The sequence below is a fragment of the Tamandua tetradactyla genome, chromosome 4 (genome assembly GCF_023851605.1).
Source record: "Tamandua tetradactyla isolate mTamTet1 chromosome 4, mTamTet1.pri, whole genome shotgun sequence".
Taxonomy (NCBI): domain Eukaryota; kingdom Metazoa; phylum Chordata; class Mammalia; order Pilosa; family Myrmecophagidae; genus Tamandua; species Tamandua tetradactyla.
The window spans coordinates 97,293,632-97,318,288 of NC_135330.1; the positions used below are offsets into that span (position 1 = coordinate 97,293,632).

At 51.0% G+C, this 24,657-nt stretch overlaps 1 pseudogene across 1 annotated transcript in view; it reads left to right on the top strand.

Moving 5' to 3' along the window:
* Positions 1-4,363: 4,363 nt before the first annotated feature.
* The window catches only part of LOC143680428 (low-density lipoprotein receptor-related protein 5-like), a 37,353-nt pseudogene continuing 17,059 nt past the window's right edge, over positions 4,364-24,657 (top strand). The window contains exons 1-2 of the transcript XR_013174057.1: positions 4,364-4,423; positions 22,223-22,438. The product of XR_013174057.1 is annotated as a low-density lipoprotein receptor-related protein 5-like (transcript). The remainder of the gene's footprint in view (positions 4,424-22,222; positions 22,439-24,657) is intronic.

A 24,657-nucleotide genomic window follows, 5' to 3' on the forward strand; every position in this document is an offset into this window, starting at 1 on the left:
CTGTTTTGGTTTGTTAAAGCTACTGGAATGCAATATACCAGAAATGGAATGGCTTTTATAAACGTAATTTATTAAATTTCAAGTTTACAGTCCTAAGGCCATAAAAGTATCCAAATGAAGGCATTCAGAGAAAGATACCTTGACCCAAGAGAGGCCGATGTCTGTCACATAGGAAGGCATGTGGCTGGTATCTGCTGGCGCTCGTTCCCTGTTCCATTGTTTCCAGGTTCTGATGTCAGTGGTTTCCTCTCTAAGCATCTGTGGGCCTTCACTTGTCTCCTCTGTGAGGCAACTCTGAGTTCTGGGTTGCTTAGCATCTCCTGGGAAAGCACATACATGGTGATGTCTGCAGGGCTCTGTGTCTCCAAACATCTGTGTCTCGGCCTCTACTCTCTCTGTTGGCTCTGAAGCAGCTATTCTTGAAGCATCTACATCTGAGGTTTCTGCTTTTAAGGGACTCTAGTAAATTAATCAAGACTCACCTTGAATGGGTAGAGTCACATCTCCAGTTAATCAAAAATCCATACCCACAATTGGGTGTGTCATGTATCCATGGAGATAATCTAATCAAAATGTTATGCCTAATGTGGGTGGGTCGGTCTCTGGGGAAACAATCTAATCAAAGGCTTTCACCCTACAGTATGAAATCAGGGTTAGAAGAAACATAGCTGCACGTGCAAGATTGAATCAGGATTCAAACATGGCTTTTTGGGGTATTTAATAGTTTCAAACCAGCACAGGCACATTTATTTTTCTGTGGTCATTATGCTTCAGAAACATAAGTTTTAGTGCCTGCAGTTCATCACATGGATCTTTTTTCCACCCCCTCCCTTGTTGGATGTTTCTGTTCTTTTTTGTGGTTGAGCTACTTCTGAGCAGTGCTGCCACAGAGGGACAAGTGCAGGTTTGGGGGTGGGCCTGGGGATGGCATGTGTTGCCACCATCCGTTGGTGAAGCTGGTGGTTCTGTCTGCTCTGGAAAGGGAGGGTACAGGCTGGGTGCAGGTGTGGCCATCAACCTTGCACAGTGGCCTCACCCAGTGGACATATGGGGAAGGAGCAGGGGATACCCATGGCTCCCTGAGTTGTGAATGGTGCAATAGGGCCTCTGTGGTCCCCTCTCCATAGAGGACCTAGTGCAGGGGCCCTACAAGGCCTCCTCATGTGTCAGTTCTAGAATCGGGGTATGGCCAAAAGTGGGGAATAGGCAGGAGCAGCCTCCTGGAGTCATAGCTGGAGCAGCCTGGGGTTCCAGAAAGAGCTTGCCCAGGCATCCCCAAGGTCCTGGGGCTGGGCTGCCCTCCACCTCCTTTCCATGTTGGTAAGCTGGGGGCAGAAGGCCATCCCACCCTGGGAGCTACAGGAATGGAAAGTGCCATGCGCATGCTTGCCACATGGGAGGTGCACACGGCCCATAGGCAGGGCAAATGGACTGGCCCCTGCTGTGCTGAGGATCCCCCCACACCCTGGGAGGAGCAGGGCTGCCATAGGGACAGTGCATCAAGAGCATGGGTTCTTCCAACCCCAGGAGCAGGGACCATGGCTGACCTGGAGCTCAGACCCCTTTCTGGGTCCCCTACACCCCTGTGGTTGGAGCCACTGAGCCCAGGGACAGACCCACCTGGTCAAGCCCTTCAGGACACTGTGTCCTTTCTGCAGATGTTAACGGTGCATCTCCAGCCCTGGGGCTTGGCAGCTGTGGGTTCCAGAACCCTCTCAGAGCTTGTTGGGCATGGGGTTGGGGACTGAGTGGGAAGACCCCCAAGGAGGTGTCCCAAGATCTGGGCAGGCATTTCTGGGCCCCAAACCCAGTGCACCTGAGGGGTGGTGGATGGCAGACCCTGCTGATCCTGTGGTGAACTGTTCTAGCTGGAGCTGCTGGGCAGTAGGTGCCAACCCCATGGCTCCCAGCCTCACCAGCCAAAAGGGTGGCTTCCAGATCTCCTGGTGATCCAGACACATGGTGCCACCCTCCTCTGGCCTCCTAAGATCTCTTGTCAGTGTTCCAGATTGCTCACATTGGAGAAGCCAAGTGGCATGTGAAAACCATTTTGTCACCACACAGGAGGCTGCCTCTGGCAGGCATGTGAGCAGAGCCTGGGGTGGGTGCTTTGGCTCTGAGCTTTCATCTTTGTGCCTTCCCTCCAGATGCCCTGCTTGGGTGTGATGTCAAGAGCCAGAAAAAGCTCACAGAAGATACTGAAGGGATGGGACAAGGAGGCCCTGCTTTGTATGAGAATGTGACTGTTTGGGTCACAGACATTTTTTACAGAAGTGCTTCCCTGCTTGGCCATTGGCACGGCCCAGACACTTGTCTGCAGACTTTGCTGACCATGCCATTATCTCGTGGGTGTTGCGGGCTGCTGGTGGCTTCTCTCTCCCCCTGCCTGCAACTTGGGTGAGGGTGAAGTGTTCCAGGGGCAGGTGGCTTGGGAAAGGATAGATAAGCATTATCTAAAAGTTTTAGTTTGACTTGAGAAGAAACCCAGAAACTTCTGAGAAGCAAGTCAAAGGTTTGCCACCAGGATAGATTTCTGGAAAATTTTCTGGAGTTGGCTCTAAAGGTCCAGAAAAGGGATATTGGGTGGAGTGCGAAAGAAATTTTATGCTTGAGGAATTTTTGTTCTTTGGGGGATGTTCTAGTTTACTAGTTGCCAGAATGCAATATACCAGAAATGGAATGGCTTTTAAAGAGGGGAATTTAATAAGTTACGTGGTTTGTATGTTCTAAGGCTATAGGAATGTCCTAGTTAAAACAAGTCTATAGAAATGTCCAATCTAAGGCATCCGGGCAAAGATGTCTTGGTTCAAGAAGGCTGATTATGTTCAGGGTTTCTCTCTCAGCTGGAAAGGCACATGGCAACATCTGCTAGCTTTCTCTCCAGGCTTCATGGTTCATGAAGCTCTCCTGGGGGCATTTTCCTTCTTCATCTCCAAAGGTCCCAGGCTGCATGGGCTCTAAAGCTTTTTTAAAAATCATTCCCAGGTGGGTCATGGTGGCTCAGTGGAACAGTTCTCACCTGCCATACCAGAGACCCGGATTCATTTCCTGGTGCCTGCCCATGTTAAAAAAAAAATCATTCCCTCTTAAAGGGCTCCAGTAAACAACCTCACTTTGAATGGGTGAAGACACATCACTATGGAAACCATCTAATAAAAAATTAACCACCCATGATGGGTGGGTCACATCTCTATGGAAACAATAAAAAAATTCCCACCCAGCAGTATTGAATGAGCTTTTCTGGGGTCCATGACAGATTCAAACTGGCATGGTGGGGGCAGACGCAGTCCCACGTAACACGTGTGGGAGGCAGTGGTGGGGCAATGAACAGGACCCAGGTGGGGTTTCAGATTTCACAAAAAGAGAAGACCACGACCCAAAAACAAAGGATATATAAGAAACAGGCTCCCCACCCTCCAATTTTTGTCCCTCTCCTTTCCTGTTTAAGGGTGGCTTTTTACTGAGATGCCACCACCCGGGTGTCCCCACTGTCGACCTGCCTTGCTTTCCAGGCTGCAGCGGTCCATTTGCATGTGTGGTTTTTTACCCTGGCAATGTAAATTATCTGGAGAACATGGCTTCCTGGCTGTGGGGTTATGGTTTATGAAAACCAGAGATGGTGGCTGGTAACACAAGAGCCAAATGACAGAAATGAAACATGAAATCCTGTGGGATGTTGCCAGTGCAGCTGACCTGTGGGGTCCTGATAGACAGGGACTTTGCATGGGCACCTATCCAGGGGGCTGTCAGAGGTTGCATGGAAGGGCTGGCAGCACCCTGGGGAGGCTGTCCAGGGCTGGGTGTCAGGAGGGAGGTCCCAGGAGCTACAGGGGTCATTTGTCCCCTTGTGGACCTTGAAGGAATGGGTGAGGTCCCATGTGCCTGGAGAGGAAGGAATGGTGGCCTCACCTTCAGGACTTGGGAGGTGGACCCCACTAGGGGAAGGGCCCATGGGGCAGAAGGACATGCAGGAAATGGGTGGCACTGGAGGTGGTGTAGGAAGCAATGTCTAGCTCCAGAGGATCCATACTCCTTGTGGCAGTGAGGAGTTGAACAGCCAGGCAAACCCAAAATTTGGATCACCTTTTTGTAAGGCAAGGGCTGTTTTCTCAATCCTTTCATGAGGCCTTGAGCCCCACGCTTGCTGTGTGACCTTTGGGGCTGCCTTGCCCTCTGTATGCTTCAGGATCCTCTTCTGTAAATGGGGGAGCTAGTAGGACTCACTTTGAACTTGAAATATGAGCCAGGCAGGCAATCTGATTTGATGCCTGGAGCACTGTTTCCCAAAGCTTATGGACTCTGAAGCAGATGCCAAGGTTGGGGTAGCATCGGGGGGTGGGGGGCTGTTGGGTGCGGTGACGGGATGTCTTCCTCACGTGGCCAGGCCAGCGAGGGGGCCAAGGAGGGGGGCAAGGGTGAGAAGGTATGGGCAGGCAATACCCTTCCCATGGGACGCAGTTCGTGATGGGCGCCATTGGGCCTGGGGTGGGGACAACAACTGTGCCACATCAGAGGCCCTCAGCTTTGCCAGATATGCCCTGAAGCACCAGGGGGCCTGCATGCAGCCAGGCTAGGGAAATCCTGAATTTGGAGCCAGAGCTCAGGCTTGGCTACCAATTATTGGGCCCCCACCCTCAGTGCCAAATGCTTTATGCTCCAGGAGCTGGCTGTGAAGAAGCTTTGGGGACATGAATCCTCTTGTGCCCTGATTCTGAGCAAGTGAAAGCCAACTCTGTGCAGGACTCAGATGCCTTCCCTGAGCAGGGTGGGGCAGCATTCCCAGGGGTGCAGGGGTCCCCTCGAGAAGGGGCGCATCATGGTCCCTGGCCATTCATAAAATGGGGAGAATGAGTGACCCCCCTTTTGCATGCCTGGGGGTGGCAGTGGTCTCTGTGGGGTAAACCTGCAGCCAACGTGAGTCTCCCCTCCCTGCCCAGGAGCCCCTCCCCTTATCCCATTTTGGGTTCACGAGAATTTCCTCCCTCTTCCTGGGCCTGCAGGCACCTGTGCCAACCAGGGCCTCTCCCTGCCTGCAATGACCCCTGCGAGGACACTGTGAAGTTGGTGGCAGCCAGTGGCTTTCCCGCCCCAGGACCGGGCTTGGATTTGGGGAGATCCTGGGTTTGCTGATGCCCTGGTCTGCGCCCTTGTCACACTGCCCCTGCCCCCCCATCCCACATGACTTGGAGTGATCAGAGGTGCACCCAGGACCCCATGTGTGCTGGCTTCAGAGAGACTAGATGGCTCCGGCCCCTTCCCTAGCCTCCTCTCCTTTTCCTGCCCTTTGTTTCTGTCCTGTGCCAGCTGCCCAGAGGACCCCTCCCTGCCCCTCCCTGTGCCAGCTCCCTTCAGGCCTTGATACAGAGCCCCATCATGGCATGGAGCACGCCCCCAGCTCATTTCTGGTCCCCCCGAGAGCTGTGCAGGTGGGTCACCCTTAGCTTTGCCTTCAGTGGAGGGGAGGGTCCTGGCTTCCTCCTCTCCCTACTAGCCAAGGGACCCGGTTGGTGCCCAAAGACGTGCTGCCATCGAAATGGTGCCCCAGCGAGAGCTGAGGTTCCTTGGTCAGGGTGTGGTTGCTTCGAGGGCCCCAGCCCAGTGCCCTGGACACTGTGTGCCTGTGACTCGGCTCTTCTGGTCGGGGCAGGACCATGGGAGAAAAGGCTCAAGGGGACGTCACTGGGACATTTGGAGCATTGGAATATAAACTCTCAGTGTGTATCAGTGTTAAATTTCCCTGCCTTGATAACTGTACACGAGGCTGTTACACAGGTGAATATCCTGTTAGTAGAAAATGAGCATGGCAGCCTGAAGTGTTCAAGGAGCATGATGTTACAGGCTACACACATTAAGTATGCAGAAAGTGGATTGATAAATAGATAGGTGGGCAGGTAGATGGATGGGTTGATAAATTGACAGATGCGCAGAATGTGACAGCAAATGTGGCAAAACATTGACATTGGTGGCTCTGGGTATGGGCAGGTAGAGTATTGGAGTTCTCTGAATGAGGTTTGTATTATTTTTGTGACTGTCCTGGACATTTGAATGTATTTCAAAATAAGAAGTTGAAGAAATACATATTACAAAAATAAGAAAGGACCACGTGTGTGAGAGTATCTTCTAAACTGTAGAGTGCGGTACACACGAATGAGATTGAACTATGCGAACCACAGTCATTCAACCATTTTTGACCTAAAAAGGGTGATTTGAAGGGTGCAGACTGATACATCATTTCCAGAACCACCAGCTGCAGGGCAGGGCAGTGATGGCAGCTGTGCTAATACTTATGGGGAGTCCCTGGTAGGTGCACGGGGAAACTTATGGGAGCTGTGGAGGGCGAGGCCAGGACAAGCCCAGTTCTGGGAGTGAGCACATGGGGGCCTGTGGGTCCAAATCTTAGTCTGGGACCCTGGGCAGCCTGGCCTGGCTCCCCCCACACCCCCAGGGGCTTCCCCAGAGCATCAGCAGGTGACATGGAGGGAAAATGGCTACAGTGAGCTGTGGGCCTTGGCGCAGAGCTTCTGTGGTGGCAGTGCTTGCTCCTGGGTTTTGAGCACCCACCCCATACCTGGGCCCAGGTGTGCTTTGCATTGGCCTTTTAAAGAATTGAGGTGGGGAACCAGCCCTCTGCCTCAGCTGAGTCTCTGGCTGTTTTGCAGCTACCCCTTCCCAAACACCCCCTGCTGCGCTCCTGTATTACCACCTTTAATCTGACCAACAAACCACACTTGCTCTTATGTTTTTGTCTCTGAAGTCCCCTTGGCCTGACACAGGGTGAGTCTGAGACCTCAGGGTGCATCTCCGCTCCTGGTCCAGAGGAAACGTGGTCCAGGGTGGGGGTGCCTGGGGCACGAGAGTTTTGGGTGCTGCAAGGATGGGTGTGTGCTCCTCCAGAACCTTCCAGACCCCAGCAGGGCACATACACATCGAGTATTATGTGTGAAGAAGCAGGCATGGGGCGTGGGGGGTGGGTTACTGTTCAGGATCATTCTGTGGGGAGACGGAGCTGGGGCAGAAGCTCACTTGCCCTGGGCAGCTCTGCCTCTTCTGGGAGCAGCTGCTCCGCAGTTGTTCTGAGGGTCTGGGTGGGGTGGTGAGGCAGGCAGGGGAGGGTCATGGGGGATACAGAAGGGGAAGGGGAATTGTGTGGGATGCAGACAGGGGTGGGCTGTGGGGGTGCAGATTGGGGAAGGGGAGTCGTGGGGGGTACAGATAGAGGAGGACCATAGGGGTGCAGATGGGAGGGAAGGTCATGGGGGGCAGCATGAGGCAGATGGGAGGGCCACAGTGGGGAGCTTGACACCTGGGGATGGGAAGGGTGAGGCCAGTGGCTGGGACTGAGCTGCCTGCTCCTCTGAATGGAGCAGTGACACCCTGCTATGGGGCTGAGCAGTCAGAAAACCAGATTGCAGGTTGGGGCCCACAGCCAGCAGCTCCCAATGGCCTTGGCATCCATGCTGACCAGGTGACTGGAGCAGGGCCAGGCAGGTGGACAAGCTGCTGGGGTCTTGGTTTCTGAGCAGAGCCAGCACTGCTCCTGGCTACTTCCTCTGCCTGGTGACCCCTCGGTCACTTAGCATGGTTTCCTGGACCAGGGTGATGGACTGTGGTTCTTGGGGTCATCCAACCACTCATACCAGGGGCTGGCAGAGAAACGGAATCAATCCCTAAAAGCCAAATAACATAGCTGCCTTCCTGCTATGCAGCCACCGCATTCAGGCTGTGTACAGCCCCAGGACCTGCAGAGTGGACAGTGGCTGCACGGTGAACAGCTCTTCTTGGGGTGGCCACAGGAGACCCCAGAACCTGTAACAGAGCTTGGGGTGGACATGGAGAGACAGAGCGAGGTGGGTGAAAGCACTGGGCGCTCAGACCTAGGCTGTGGCAGTAGCCCTGGGCTGGCTCTGAGGTCACCTTCCCGGGCTGGTCCAGTGGATGAGGGTCGTGATACCCTTAAGTCCATTGGGATGAACAGGTTCTTCCACAGGGGATTATCACGAGCCTGTCCTGCATCTTTAATGTCTCTCCAGAGGGATGGTGACAGTGTTACTCGGGTGCTTCTGTACTGTGGGACCTTTAGGTGATTTCCAGGTTCTTTGCTTTGGGTGTGGCCTTTTGCTGCCATGAAGACTCTCCACGGATACCAGTATGTCTGCATTTCTGGTTTCTTCTTTGGAATATATTTTCAGAAGAGATATGACTAGCTCAGAGAGTCCCTGTCCCAGGGACTAGGAGCCCCCCACCCCCGCCCCGGGGTCAGGGACAGGCTGGGTGTCAGAGCCCCAGCCTACACAGGCTTGGGACCCCATTCCTGGCCAGCCAATTCTATGTGCCCATTTGAGTGTTACTGAGAAGTTACCCATTTCCCACGTGTATTGGCGGTCTGTATTTTTTTCTTCTATGAATTCATACTCATGGCCTGTGCCCATTCATGGCTGGCATTGTGGTGGTTTTCTTATTGACTTAGGGTTTGTTTGTTTTTCTTAGCTTTCTGTTTTGAAATAATTTTAAACTTACAGGACAGTTGCACAAATGATACTAAACCCATTCAGAGAACTCCAGTATACCACACACCCATATACCCAGGTCCACCAACCTTCTTTTTATAACAGAAATTGTAGGTTTACAGAAAAATCAGGCAGAAAATAGAGAGCCCCTATATCCCCCACCCCCCATTATTAGCCCCTCATGTAGGTGTGCTGCATTTGCACAGTTGATGGAAGAGTGCAGGCAAAGTTGTATCATTGCCTGTAACCCACGGTTTACATCAGGGTTCACTGTTTGTGTTATTCTATGGGCTGTTTAAGATGCTTTAAGAATATTTTAAAATTACTTTTATTTTTTTCTTTTTTCAACAGTTTCATTCTCATATCATACAATCCAACTTGAGTGTATAGACATGCCTCGTCACCATAAACTTTCTGAAGACGTTTCCTTTTCTTCCACAATGAATCCATACCTCTCCCCCATGCTCCCTGCCTTTTTTTTTTTTTTTGCTGCTTTATTGTATAACATAGATACAAAGCAAAGGAAGAAAAAAGCAATAATTTTCAAAGCTCTCTTCAACAAGTAGTTACAGGGCAGATCCCAGTGTTTGTCATGGGCTACCGTACTGTCCTCTCAGGTTTTTCCTTCTAGGTGCTCCAGAACATTGGAGGCTGGAAGGAACAAATTTTTTTTTTTTTAACATCACAATTGACTTTTTTTTTCTTTTTTGCAAAAAATAACACATACAAAATAAGCAGTAAATTTCAAAGCACAGCACAATTAGTTGTAGAACAGATTTCAGAGTTTGGTCTGGGTTACAATTCCAGCATTTCAGATTTTTACATCTAGCTGCTCTAAGATGCTGGAAACGAAAAGAGATATTAACTTAATGATTCAGCAATCCTATTCATTTGTTAAACCCTTCCTTCTCTGTATACTTCCACCATCACTTTGATCTTTCTCTTCCCCTGGCCTGTTGACATGTAGTTTTGGCATAATGCCTTTGTTCTATTCAGGGAAGCACATTGCAGTGTTACTGGTGATTATAGACCCCAGCTTGCACTGATTCTGGTTTTTCCCATTAAATTATTATTTTTAAAAAATATTTTTAATTCAGAATCTTCACACACATTCATTCCATCAATGGTGTGCAGTCGGTGGCTCACGATATCATCACATGGTTGCATATTCATCACTATGATCATTTTAGAACATCTGTGTCATTCCAGAAAGAGAAATAAAAAGAAAAAGAAAAACCTCATACATACCACACCTCTTACCACTAGAATTTCCATCTACGTTATTTATTTTACCCTTTGACCCCACGTTATTTATATACATTAAATTACTTTTTAACATCTTACCAGTTACACGTGCCTCTTGTATGTGGATTAGAACCTGCGCCCCTGGGCTCCGCGGCTCGCTTCCTGCCTGTGCCCAGACTGTGAGCTGTGCATAGGATCTACATTTATAAATGATTGAAAAGACACTCAGGAGAAGAACGATGTTCTGTGATGTGGTGGGCTCCTGGCTTCCACGCTCCATGCCCACCGCGTCCCCTCTGCACGTGGAAGCCAGGAGCCCACCCTCCTTCCTCTCCGTGACCTCTCATCACCCTGGCTTCCTTCCCCGCCCCTGGGCCCTGCCTCTTCTGTGGATCCAGTCCTGTCACAGGGACAGTATCCAGGGGCTGTGGTGACCTGGTCTCCGTGGTGTGGGGCTGTCCCTCAACTCTGCTTCTGTCCTTTCGAGCTGATGCCCTCTGCCAGGAAGGCCACAGCCTGGGTATGGCCATGCCCTGCACTTGGCCTCGGGGCCTGTCACTGCCTTCTTTTTTGGCACTGAGCTGTGTGCATGCAGGGCAGAAGGGGAGGGCCCCAAGCACACCCTGGAAGGCCTGGGGATGGTGCCCAACGAGGGGGACATTTCACCTTCTTGGCAATGCTGTTGAGTGGGCTGCTTCAACAAATAGGAAAGCAATTGGCCAAGCAGTTTCTAAGCAGTTTCATTTGCTGGTGTTTGAGCAAACTCTAACCAGTCTTGGGTGCTAGGACTGGGGAAGGGGTGACCTCCTTTATTCAATGTCAGGTGTAGTCCACACATTCTGCCCTCCCACCAGGCCCCTAGCCCAGGGCCACAGCCTCTGCTCAGACCCTGCTGCAAACATAAAATAGGAGGCTGACTGGGCACAGACCGCTCAGACCTTTCTGGCAAATGCATCTCCTGGTCTCTGCAGTTTTCTCTGCAGAGCTCAAGTGGACCCCCAAAGGCAGTGTCACTCAAGGGGTATCAGAGGACCCCCCAGCTTTGGAGTCACCGGACACTACAGGTTTATCCCAACCACTAAGTTCTGCCTGAGGCTATGAAATCACCCCGGGATCCCAGGGCTGGGACCCTTGTGCCCAGTTCCTGATGGCCCAGGACCTGTTTGAGGCACTGTGCTGGAAACTTCCATGTGGTGAAGCCACATGAAGCCAGCCCCCCAGCCTGCTCAGGCAAGCCACCTTATGTGCCCCAACCCGCCAAACCTAGCTTTCCTTTGTCACTCCCATGACAGCTTGTGGTTGTATGTCATTGAGGGTTCTGCTCATCCCAGGTCTCTGCCCCATAACCCCCGGGCACTGTGCCCACCTCTACATTCTACTGCATGGCCTAGTTTTGGCGCTCACAGAGCTACTGATGGAAGCTGAGCAGGCAGTGCATGGAGCTCTTGCTGCTATGTGTGCCAGCTCCAAGAATCAGCAGGAACAGCATGTTCATGGGACTTGTTCCTCTACCTCTTTGCTGTGTGCCTTTGGGCCAGGCAATTAATGTCTCTGTGTGTTAGTTTCTTCATCGATAAAGGGAGGGCATGATTGTACCTTGTGGGATTGGGGTGAGGACTGTGTTTGTTTAGTTGATTGTGTTAGGAGGATTATGGGAATGGGGCCAGGCCAAACAGACTCAAAATGTCCTTTTGTGCATCAGTTTCCCTCAGGGACCAGAGTTTTCTGTAGAATTGCAGCAGTGCTGCTTGAAGCCAGGTGGTTTTAAAGAAATATTTTTATTGAGAAATATTGGCACACATAAAGTCCAACGATATTATACAATCAGTGCCTCACAGTATCATCACATACTTGTGTATTCTTCATCATTATCTTTTTAGAACATTTGCATCATTCCAGAAAAAGAAATAAAAAGAAAAAAGATAACCCATACATCCCATGCTCCTTACCCTTCCTTCTCATTAACCCATGGTATTTTAATCTACCCAGTTTTTACCCTTTCCCTCCCTATTATTCATTGATTTTTATCCTTTTTTTAAACTCATCTGTCCATGCCTTCGATAGAAGGAACATCCAGATGAGATTTGACACCCCCCCGTAATTCTGCCCCTCACTTTGCCTGGGAACCCCACAGCCTCTTTTGATAGTTTTGTGCACCCCCCGCCGTCCACCGGCCATCTCAGGGGGCTACTGCCTGCAGGCCCCTCCCCGTGGAGCTGGACTGAGCTGGCAGCCCCCTGACATCTGGTTTATAGTTCCATTGATGTTACAAGGAGACAGGGATGCAGTCACCATCAGGCCCAGCAGACTCTTCCTACAGATGAGGAAACTGAGGCTCTGGGGGTGCCCGAGGTCACAGAGTGGGACTTCTGCCCTGATTCCTCCCTGCTTTCTGAGGGCATGGCACTGCCTCTCCATACTTGTGCTCTGCCCCTACTCTGGGTGTGGCCTTGGCAGGGAGGGAAGGGGGCACGTGCCAGAATCCCCATGAGCTGTGGTCAGTAAGGGTGATGTCCAGCAGAGGGCAGGCAGTATGGGAGGGGTGTGTATATGCGTGTGCATGTGTGTGTGTGCATGTGTGAGTGGGAGCATCGGCCCAGCCACTGGGTGTGGGAGGCAGGCTTCCTAGAGGAGGAAGCATGGGGCCAGGGACTTTAATGACAGGTCGTTTGTCAACAGGACATTTTGGTTGTGGAGCCCAGAGGAAGAAAATCTTTTTAAATTCTGCATCTCCCTTCCCCACCACCTCAGCACTTTGCACACACGTCTCTAAGTAAACCTGAGCTTGAGTTTCAGGGGCTTCCATATAGTCGGGCACTCGGGGCATGTCCAAGTGCTGGCAGGCACCTTGCCTTCCCCACCTGCCTGCCTCAGTTTCCCCAGCCCTGGGCTTGTGAATTTATTGCTGGCACGTGTCCGCCCTCTAGTGGCGGAATTGGATTACAGCCTCTCAAGCCTGGAGTAGGAGATCCTGATGGGCTTCCCACCCTTACTTTGAAGGCAGGGCCCACGACCCCAGAACCATTCTTCAGTCCCCTGGTTCCCGAGGCAAGAAACAGGCACTGGGGTGCAGGCTCGGCTTGACCTAGGGGAGATTGGGCCATGGACTGCAGAGGTAAGAACCAGGGGTGTATAAGGAAAGTCCCCGGCTACTTCCTGCTCCCAGATGTTGTGTGATGTCAGGTTGGCCCCTGCTCTCTCTGGGCTTCTCTATTCTAACCAGGCGTGTGACCCACAGCACCAGAAGTGGTCTTGGCTCCTCTGACCTTCTCGATTCTGTGGGTCCTAGAGACGAGTAAGAGCCTGCACCCGGCTTGGGAGGGAAAGCCACATCCTGTCCCCAGGCAGTCTCAGGAAGCCCCATGCCAGGGTCAGGGAACCAGTCCTCTGGGGTCCCTTACTCTGCCCAAAAGAGAAGTCACAAAATGTTAACACCCCAGGCCCAGGGCTCGGGAGCATGTAGGGAGCTGTAGGGGTTGAGGAGAGAATTCCATAGCCCCTGTCTTCCCCGGGACTCCATGGGTCTGAGAAGCCCCTGGGACTTCATTGTGGGTGGAGTGAATGGACAGAGGGGCTCCTGGAATTCGTGAACCCCAGGACTGAAGCTCTAGGGAGAGCATTCCCCCCACCCTGGGCTTTCTTGTGCCCTGAATATACTCTACAGGGAAGAACCTGAGTTTTGATTCTCTGCTGCCCATGGGCTGCCAGGCACTCTAGAGAATTAACCCACACAGGTGTCTGGGGCAGGGGCTTTAACTGTGGAGCAGCACGTTCCTGGCAAATGTGCACCTTTGGCCCTTAGAGCAAGGGCTCTTACTTCAGAGCACAGTTGCCAGGCAGCCTGCTGTGCCCCTGCTGTGGCCAGTGTCCTGGGGCTGGCCTCTGCCTCTGCTTCCCTCTAAGTTGCTCTGATCAACTACCCCGGCCTGCATTTCAAGGCCACAGGTGCAGAGCTTCCCACCACCAGGCATGGCCTGGGCTAGGGAAAATATTGGCCCTGGAAGGTGCCTCCTGGCAGCTTACGTGTGGGAGGGGTCCCTAGACAGCTTCCTTGTCCTCTGACCTGGAATCCAAGGGCCTAGAAGGCTGAGTCTGCAGGTGGGCTTGGCGCCCCTCCCAGGTGAGGTGAGGTGGGACAGGCCTGGTACTCGGCTCAAGGGGTGCAGCAGAGTGCAAGGTGCATGGAGCCCTGCCAGTGATGGCTACTTCCCCTTCCCTCCCCACCTCATGTACTGGACAGACTGGGGAGAAAACCCCAAAATTGAGTGTGCCAAACTGGACAGGCAGGAGCAGCATGTCCTGGTGAACTCTTCCCTCCAGTGACCCAATGGCTTGGCCCTGGATATGCAGGAGGGAAAGCTTTACTGGGGAGATGCCAAGACGGACAATATCGAGGTGAGTCCCCCCAAACCCCCACACTGGCTGTGGATGGAGACAGCGGTTTCCATCTGCAAGGCCCAAGATCTACACATAGGCCAGATCTGCCCTTCTGCGTGGCCTTTTGGACATCAGGGGAGCCCCAGGTGCTACCTGTGCTCTCCCACCACCTGCCTTTGGCCAAATGGAATCCCTGAAAAAGTATTTCACTATTATATACTCTTGCACATGAGAAGGCACAAAGAAGGCCTGTCACGAGTTTCTAGCATTGTCCAATGTTGTTGGGGAAAGCTGGGCAAGGGAGCAGGGGACTCTCTGTACTCACCATCTTTGCAATTTGTTAGGAGTCTTGAACTAAAAGCACAAAGTTATAATAGAAATAAGCTGTGTGCCCACAGCCTGAGATATAAAACAATCAGTGTGGCCAAGACAGGTCGTGAGTTTGCTGATTTATCCCCAAGCATCAAAGACCATTTTTTTTCACCCTGTGGCCGTGTTGCTGAGCAGAGCCACACCTGGTGCTGCACATTTTTACTTTCATGGCTCAAATGGCATCCCATGGATGTGTTCTTTGGTGCTTTGCCCCCTGCTTGCCCTGGAGCCCTGACCGGGCATTGATTTGGAGGGGCCCTGTCCAGCAATGGTCCGTGTGACCCCTCCGCCCCCATCCCGGGGGCCTGCAGTTGGGCCGGCATGCTGGGTCTCTCCTCTACACAGGTGCCCCTCCCTCCCAGGTGACATGTGGATGACCATCTGCTCCTTGTGGACATTAGCATTGGGGGGTGGGGGTGTCCCTTGCTCCAGACCCACACCTGAACCAGGCACCTGGGTGGAGGTGGGGTGAAAAGATGAACACGTGCCCATAGCATGTCTGCATTTCAGGTTCACATGTGCTTCTGAGCGGGGTGGGGGTGGGGGGGCAGCCTCAGGCCATGGAGGGGTACATTGGGCTGGGGGCGGCTGGGTGGGCCTTGGCTCAGGCACTTCACCCACAGAACCCAAGGAGCTGTAGGTTGTAGCTGTTTCCTGTGTTTGTTTTGGAAAAGGATCTTGTTGCCAAAGGGACTTTGCAGATATCTCGTGAGCCTCTGAGTCGAGGCAGATTCGTGGGGTCCAGGGGAAGGGTACCTGGGGGCAGGGGAGGGACAAGTTAACTGGATTCTGGTGATGGGCATGTGTCCACCTGGTGCTGGGCCGGACATGTCACAGGAATTGCTTTGCTTTACACACAACAGTGTATTTTTTTTAACTGCGGTTGATGCACATAGAATTGACCTTTTTTTTCAACCATTTTAAAGTGTATTGTTCAGGGGTGTTTAGTGCTGAGTATTGTACACCCATCATTACTATGTAACTCTTGAACATTCTCACCCCCCAGAGGCCCATCGTCACTAAGCAACCACCCCTCATTCTCCTCTGCCCCAGCTGCTCCTCTAATCTACTGTACGTCCCTATGAATTTCCCTTCTTTGGACAACTCACATGAATGGAATCATACAGCACGTGCCCTTTTGTGCCTGACTTCTTTCTTGTAGCGTAAATTTTTCAGGGTTGTTATGTTTCATAGCATGATCAGAACCTCTTTTTAAGGCCAAATAATAACCATTTCCTGGATGTGCCACATTTTGTTTGTCCATTCTTCTGTCGGTGGACACTTGGGTTGTTTCCACCTTTGGGCAATTGTGAATAATGCCACAATGAACATGGGTGGGCAAGTTTCTGTTTGAAAGCTTTTTCATTTCTACTGGGTACAAAACTTAGGTGCAGAATTGCTGGCTCATAGGGTAACTCTGTCTAACTTTATGAGCAACCTCCAAGCTGTTTTTTCACAGCAGCCGCACCATTTTACATTCCCAGCAGCAGCGTCGTGGTGTGGTGGTTCATAATTTTCACCTCCTCGCCAACACTTGTTATTGCCTGTCTTTCTGGTTTTAGCTGTCCTATTGGGTGTGTCATGGCACTTCGTCATATTGATTTGCATTTCCCTCGTGACCAGTGACAATGAGTCCCTTTTTATGTGCTTACCTCACAGTGGTATTTGTCCACATTTGTGAAGGAGACACTAATGTTCAGGGGAATAACCTACCCAGGTCTACGCAGTGAATAGGTGGTCTCCAGGCAGTCAGATTCTGGAGCCCACCACACCCTACCCCTTCTCTGAACCTGTGGGCAAGGCTGATGTGTCTGCATTTTGTGCCTCAGAACACTCATGCACCTGCCCGAGGTCACGTGGCTGGAGAGAAGCGAGGTTGGCTTCTGACACAGGGCCCCAGGCCCACCTGGCTCAGCCCAACATGGCAGGTACCTGGTGCTGATTGCAGAGTGCACTGAGAGGTTGCTGGCCAGAGCCTGATCTGGTCTGAGGGGTGGGAAGGAGGCAGCAAAGGAAAAAGTCAGAGGGTTTGGGGAGAGGAAGACCGAGGGATGCCAGCGTCCCCGGGCAGCTGTGAACTTTGCCCGGTCCAGGTTCCGAGGGCACCAGGCAGTGACTGAGGGTGAGGATGGGCCACTGAGACACTGCTGTTACAGGAAGTGGGGGCAGCAATTGCCCCAGAAAGGGGAGGGCATGACAGATGGGGGTCATACAGGGTCATGCTGGCCTCGGTGCCATGCCTGGCATGCGACGGGCACCATAACACTCCAGCAGCTGCTGCTGATGGAAAGGATGCAGCTCTTGGCTCCATCTGCATGGCCCAAAGCACCAGCCTCCAGGGACAGAGCATGGGGGCTGGGTTCTGTGTCAGGGGCTGCAGTCAGGGGACCTGGGCATGTGGCTCCTGACCTCAGTTTATTCACTGAGTTTATTCACATGGGTTGACAGGAAGTGATAGAGAAGTTCAAAGTCGCCATACCCGTCACCTAAGGCTCCCTTTGCTCTCGTGTTCCCTGCTGAGTAGGGAGGCTGCCTAGAAGCATGGCCCTTAGGGGAGTCTCGAGGGCCAGTGCTGCAGGAGTTCTGCCTGCTGTTCCATGGGCATGGCCAGAATGGCAGCTTGCTTCCACCCTCCTGCTCTCCCCTCTGGTTTCCCATACCTGTCCTGTGTGGTCCCTGCTGCACCTTTGTAATTACTTATCTTTTGCTGCAGAACAAATTATGCCAAACTTAGTGGCTTAATCGATGAATGCCATCCCAGGTAGTTCTAGAGGGCTGGGAAGCTGGGATAACCTAGCCCACTGCTCTGCCTGGCCAGGGGTCTCAGCAAGGCTGCTGTCAGGATGTGCACTGGGGTCGCAGTTGGCCCAGGGCTGGCAGGCTTACTGGTGAGACAACCCACGTGGCCGTGACTGGAGGTGCCGTATCCTGCCATCCAGGCCTCTCTGCAGCATTAGATCCATACAGCATGGCTGCTGGTGTCCGTAAGGGGTTCAGGAGAGAACCCTGGAGGTTATACTTACACATTCTACTGAGATCCTTTTTTAGTTTATGGTGTATTGGAGTGCCTGGAGGGAAGTACCTGAAACTAGAGAGCTGTGTTCCAGTAGCCTCGATGCTTGAAGATGATTGTATAATGATATAGCTTTTACAAGTGACTGTGTGATTGTGAAAACCTTGGGTCTGATGCTCCTTTTATCCAGGGTATGGACAGATGAGTAAAAATGTGGATAAAAAGTAAACAAATAATAGGGAGGACTAAGGGCAAAATAAATTGGGTAGATGGAAACACTAGTGGTCAATGAGTGAGAGGGGTAAGGGATATGGGACCTATGAGTCTATATTTCTTTTTCTGGAGTGATGCATAATGTTCTAAAAATGATCATGGTGATGAATACACAACTCTGTGATGATATTGTGAGCCACTGATTGTACATTGTGAATGGACTGTATGTGTGTGAAGATTACTCAACCAAAATAATAAAAAAAGTGCAAGTGAGCCAGGTGGAAGTTGCAGCTTCTTTATAAACCACACATGTATGCACTGTTTGTGTGTGTGCACCGGGCCTCACCAGCCACATGGAGTTGTCAGGAGTCCAGGCTGCTTGGTGTCTCGCCTGCAGTTTACACACCCTTTTTCGGCCTTTTGTTCAGGAGGGAAGTGCTCCAGGTTCACATAGCCCCCGGGTGGGCACCTTCCCCGCGTGCACCTGCCAGTGGCTCCTTCCTCTTGGTGCAGCTCTCTGGCATACCACTCACTCAGTCCACCAGCGTCTCCTGGGCATGGATGGTAGGGCAGGTTCAGACAGGGCTAGACAAAGAGGTAGGATGCACTGCAAACAGTGGCATCATTTCCATTTCCACAGTAAGCAGGTGTGTCCGTGGTAACGGTTTAGCTGTTCTAAGAGGGAGCATTGGTGCCCATTTGAGGAGCTGCCTCTACTTCCCTGCTCCTTAGTCATGCCCCTTGGGGTTGCTTCCACCCCAGGGAGAAGCCAACAGGAGCCCGCACGGATACACCCCTAGTTCTAGTTATTGCACGTCTCTCCAGCAGGACCTGCTGGTGGGGACATGTCACCTGGGTGTGGCCTAAGATTCATCTTGGACATCCAGGACCCCGTGGCTCTCTGTGGTCCCCCTGTCGAGACCTGCCCCCCCCCCATGGCTGGTGGCCATCAGTGTTGTCTGCCAGTGCTGGAGGGCCCTCTTCCCGTCCATGAGCCCTGGGCGCCTTTTGGGAGGTGTGTCTCTGGAGTCCAAGAAGCTACTAAATGCATGTAAGAAACTAAGCCCAGCAGTTTTAATTGGGAAGCTGTGCATCTGACTGTGACAATTATTGCATCAGAAAAAGACAGAATGTTTTTCCTTTAAACATGTGATTTCAAAGAGCTAGTTGCACCATTTACACTCATCCTGTGTCTTTGGCTCATGTCCCTTTATAAGCCCAAGTTGTGGAAATAAAGGATTCAGTGTATTCTGTGTTTTTTGGGGGGGTCCCTCCTGTTTCATAGTCCTCCTGCAAGGCTCCATTGCTGGGAGTGCTACCCCATAAGCCACAGCTTGGTGTCCCTTTCTTTCCTTCCCACTGCACAGCCATTAAGCTACACCTTCTGTGACATGTGGGCAGGAGCAGGTGTCTATTCTACCTTCCCCCTCTCAACCCCCTTCTGTCCCACCCTGGGCCAGAGGCTGACCCTTGGGACATAGACAGAAGCCAAAGGCCAAGAGAGAGCAAGGCTGCCACTTGGGGTTCCTTTGCCACCTGGCTTGACCATTTCATCTTAAGATATAACTCCTTGGGCCTAATGTCCTTTCCTGAAAAATGAGTTTGTGAGGCTCCTAGAACAGGGGTTGAAAACTGCAGCCTCCGGGCCACATTCAGCCTGCCGCATGCTTTTGTAGCACTGGTGAGCTGAAAGTGGTTCTTACCTTCTTAAATGGCTGAAAAAAAAATCAGAAGAATATATTTCATGACATCTGAAGAATTATGACTTTTTAATTTCAGTGTTCATAAATAAAATTTTATTGGAACGCCAGCCGAGCTCATTTGCTTATGCCTTCTCTGTAATTGTATTGTGCTACAGAGACCGAATGACTGCAAAAGGGTATTTCCTACCCTGCCCTTTATGGGGAGAGTTTGTTGAGCTCCAGTCTACAAGAGTCATCTCCAATCCTGTCCTGGTCCCCAAGTTTGATCCTGTTTTTTCTTCCCCCCATTTTCTCTTGCTACTCAGTACCCTCCTGGTGCTGGAACAGGCCCAGGCTTTATGTGCTGCTTGTTTACCCATCATTCCTGCTCAGGGATCTTTGGAGCAGCCTTGCTCCAGAAAAGGTGGCAGTCTGCTAAGTTGGGTGCTGCAGAACCCGGAATTTTGACACATGGGTGCTCCCTGCAGTCAGACAGACAGACCCATTGCCAGGCTCTGGAACTCGGAGATGTGGCTACAGTCAAGTTATTTCTCACAGATGTGCAGCATCTGGTCAGGGTGTGCTGCACGTGGTCACAGAAGGACCCCTTTGGGGTCAGGTGTTTTCTCGAGGGTGGGAGCTGTGGAGAGGGGCTTGTGGCAGCCCCAGTGCTTGGCCAGGTTGGAGAGCCCACTAATTGCTAAATGGGAGGCCCTGAATGAAGGCTTTCAGGGTGCCTTGGAGGTTTTGGATGAATCCTCTGCCAATCTGAGGGTGTGCTGCCAGCTGGGATCCCAAGGCCATGACCTACACTGCCCCGGGGCTGAGCAGGAGCGGGGAAGTGACTGCCAGCCCTCGGCCATGTGTCCTTCATGTCACTCACTTTCCCTACTCATGACTGGTCATTTCATTCTTCAAGAAAATGCAGAAATAGAGAAAGAAGAGAGAAACCTGCCAAAGCACCATTACTGACACTTTGGTGTCCTGACTGGGGTTTCTTTTCTTGGGGTGGGTGTTTTTTCTGCATTAATAACACACTGCATCTGGGGTCCCTTCCCCCACTGCATTCCAAGTTGAGGAGTTGGCAGGGGTCCGAGGCTGCCTCGAAGGGACTGTGGGTTCTGGTGGAAACTCCTCACCTTCTGCAGTCCTTGGGTCCTCAGCTGGAGCCTAGATCCTTCTCTGGGTGGGTTTTGTGCTTGCCTGTTGAGGCCCCACCTCTGAGGCCCCACATGGGACTCACCTCTCTGTAGGAGCTTGGGGAGGCAGGGTGCAGAGGGAGCTGGCATCCCAGACTATCCTGGCGAGAGGGGCTTTGGGGAGTTAATCCCATCATCTGGTGTGTGCCGAGAACACAGAAACTGGAATAATTTGGTCACCACCATTTATGGGTGACATGATCCTCTAATGCAGGCTTCTCACATGGACTGCTCATTAGAACATCTGTGGGGAGTTTAAGAACCACCCCCTCCCCATCCTGTCCCTGGGCCCTTGGCCTTCACAGAGTCTGATTTTATTGCTGCAGGGTAGAGTCCAAGCATCTTCTTTGTTTTGTTAAGTTCCCTGGGTGACTATCCCAGGCTCGCCCCACCTCCTGAGTTACAGGTGGAGACACTCAGGTCTGTGAAGGTGCAGGGGCCACCAATGGGGGAGAGCTGGCTGCCACCCCTTTCTGTTCACTTGGCAGTTTTGCCCTCGACAACCGAGAACCAACATCATCTCTGCTAACCATCCATGCCTTTGGCCTAGTTCGTATTTTTGCCACTTCCTCTCTCACAATTCACAGTGAGGATTTGTAGGCTTTCTGATGAGGGAAATGTAATCTGGCTGCAGGAGGCCTGCTGAGCCTTGCCTTAAATTGTCTTTCCTCCTGCTCTGAGAGCTGTGGGATTGGATGTTGTGTTTCTGTTGTTTTTATTAAGACTTCCTTTTAACACAACTTATAATGGGCTGTCTCATCAGAATCCCATCTTGCCCTATTTGTCTGTCTTGGTCTGTTAAGACATATTTAAGACACTCTGTTCAGACATATTTACATTTGACAATATTTTCCTATGTCTGTGGTTTTTCTGGGTGTTGCTTTTAATCAGCATTGACTCTTTGAGGAAAAGATTTAGCTCCTGTGGATTGAAGTAAACAGCCAATAAATAATGTGTCTGGTGGAGGAAAGTGTCTTAGACCTATGGCTCAGATGGAGAACAGGAAGAGCTCTCACAGTTCATCTTGTTCTTGTATGTATAAGAAATTAATCTGCAGAGAAGAGGAGAAAGCTTCCCCTGGGTCCACTGATGAATTAGTAACCTAGCCTTTCTTCCATGTTGAAGATGTAATATGGATACTGCCCATGCTGCACCCGGGGCAGACATTGCCAGTCAATCCCAAAACTCCTTCCTGTACCCAGGGCAGGCGTTGTCAGTCAGTCCCAGAACTCCTTCCTGTGACCCCCAGCTGAGACTCCCTTCTTGATATTCCAGGTAGCCACTCACTACAAAATGCTCAATTACAGAAAGGGAGGGGATGCCTTGTTGCTTTACCTGTTACAAACTAAGCTGCCCATCCATCACACTTGGCATCTAGACCCAGATGGGGTGGCTGGAGAAAGGACCCTCGACTAGTTGCCATTGCTACTCTGTCAGCCGAGATAACAGGCATCATAACAAAAATGTCAGTAGCCTGGCAAAGTACAGGTGAAAGTGAGGCCCTGGGAACTGAAACCTTCCTGCTGCAGGCTGCTCAGGCCCCAGGCCACTTCCAGGAAGGCTCTTTTTGGAGTGACCCCAGCTGGACCAGAGCCATGTCTCCCCATCTCACAGGTGATCAACGTCAATGGGACAAAGAGACAGATCCTCCTGTAGGACAAGCTCCCACACACGTTCGGGTTCACCCTGCTGGGCTACTTTCTCTACTTGACTGACTGGCAGAGAGAAGCATCGAGCAGGTGCACAAGATCAAGGTGAGCCGAGACATCATCGTAGACTAGCTGTCTGACCTGATGGGACTCAAAGTGGTGAACGTGGCCAAAGTCATGGGTGAGTCTCGGGCAGCTGCTGGGGAAGGAGGAAGTGACAGGCTTATGGGTGGCCCAGGTGGGTCCCGACCTGGGGCTCAAGAGGCCAGCCTGGGGGTGTCCTGTATCAGGGACTGGGAGGAGAAGGGATAGCTGGGAGAGGAAATAGTAACAATATCTAGTTAAGGACAGCAGTGGACCGGGGTGATCTGTTGGCCAGGGGTATTGATGGGGTTGTGCCTATTGACTGGGGCTGTTGCTTAAAATTGAAATAAGAGCAATGTAATTTATATAAGGCTAACATTGGTGATTGCCGACTGTGTCCCACACCGCCGGCCTAGTGCCGTGCTCTAACTTCCTCAGAGCAGGCCTTTATGCTAAGTGCAGTGGTTACCCCATTTAATAAGCCCTTGGAGACAGGCCTGGACACACAGCTGATGGCTGAGCTCAGGCCCCCACGCAGGTCTGTCCTGACCTCTGTCCCAGCCTCATCACTGGGCTCTCCTGTGATTGCTATCCACAATGGCTAGACTTGGACCCCCAGACCCACGCCTTTCATCTGAAAGCCAGGATGTGCCCAAAAACTCTTGTGGGAGTTACTTGTTTAACAGAATTGCATGTCTCTTTATGAAAACAATACAAAATTCAGATCATTTGGCTACACTGGGGAGATCTGGGTCCTGTGGGGTGGGGAGATGGAACTGAACTCCAGGAATGCAGGGACTGTATTCCACAAGAATCTGCAGCTCCCACATCATGGGAACTGAGTAATTCTTTGTTGAAGGAATGAATGAATGAAAGATGAATTAATGCAGAAGACCCAGGGTGCTCACAGTCTAGTGGGCAAGACACCCCTTCCTTGGCTCTGATATGTGTTTGATGGCCCCAACCCCCCATTAGAGGAATGTTTGCCTTTACAATATAAGGAAGTAACTTGAACTTTAACTTGGGGAACAGTAGAGGGTGGGTTTCTCCAGGCAGAGGATTGCTCAGCAAAGGAGACAGCTTGAGTGTAGTCCTAAAGGTGGGGCAGGATGGGGTGACCTGGGGGAGCACCTTGTGTTTCAGGGTCACTGGTGACAGGCTTTTAAAAATTTTTTTGCATAAAACAAGAGAAATTTCTTCTTACAGGTCTAGATGGTAGAAGTGTGAAATCAAAGTGTCAGCAGGTCATGCTCCATCTAGAACCATAGAGGAAAATCTTTTCTTGCCTCTTCTAGCTTCTGCTGTTTGCTGGTAATCCTTAACATTCTGTGGCTTATAGATGTGTTACTCCGACCCCTGCCTCCTCCATCTTCACATGATCTTCTTCCCGATGTTCTGTGTCCACATTTTCTCCTCTTGTAAGGACAGCAGTCACATGGGATCAGCACTCATCCTGGTCCAGTTTGGCCTCTCCTTGATTTAATCACACCCTCAAAGACCCATAGCCCTGAGGTCAGTGGCAGTCACTTATCCCCGTTTTTTAGTTGAGAAAATTGAAGAACACAAAGGTCAGGTAACTTGATCAATGGCAAACAGAAAGTGACAGAACTAAGATTGAAACCCAGGCAGGATGGCTGTAATGTATTTTTCTTAGAACATTTGTATCCATTCAGAAAAAATAAAAATAAAACAGAAAAAAATTCATCCATACCGTACCCCTTACCCCTCCCTTTCATTGATCACTAGCATTTGAATCTAAATTTATTTTAACATTTGTTCCCCCAAATATATTTTTATTCCATATGTTTTACTCGTGTTTTGATAAGGTAGATAAAAGGAGCATCAGACACAAGGTTTTCACAATCACACAGTCACAATGTGAAAGCTATATTATTATACATTCATCTTCAAGAAACATGGCTACTGGAACACAGCTCTACATTTTCAGGCACTTCCCTCCAGCCTCTCTGTTACACCTTAACTGAAAAGGTGACATCTATGTGATGGGCAGAGGCTTTTAGTCTCAAAGCAAAGATGATGGAATAATCTTTCACCACCCATTTTTCAAAACAAATTTACTATCCATTCTGCTAAGTGGGGTCCAGCTATGATTGATTCTTTTTAAAAAATGAATAAATAAAAGCCCCAAAGATAAAGGATGTATCCTTGGGGGTTGTGATTTCACATTGAGAAATTGAGTTCATTCCTTGCTCCCTTTTTTCTCTTGGATCCCAGGATTTGCAGAGGGAGATGGGGAAAAGGATTCTTTTTATAGCTTAAATACATAAGACTAAATTAAAGACAATTTTAACAGTG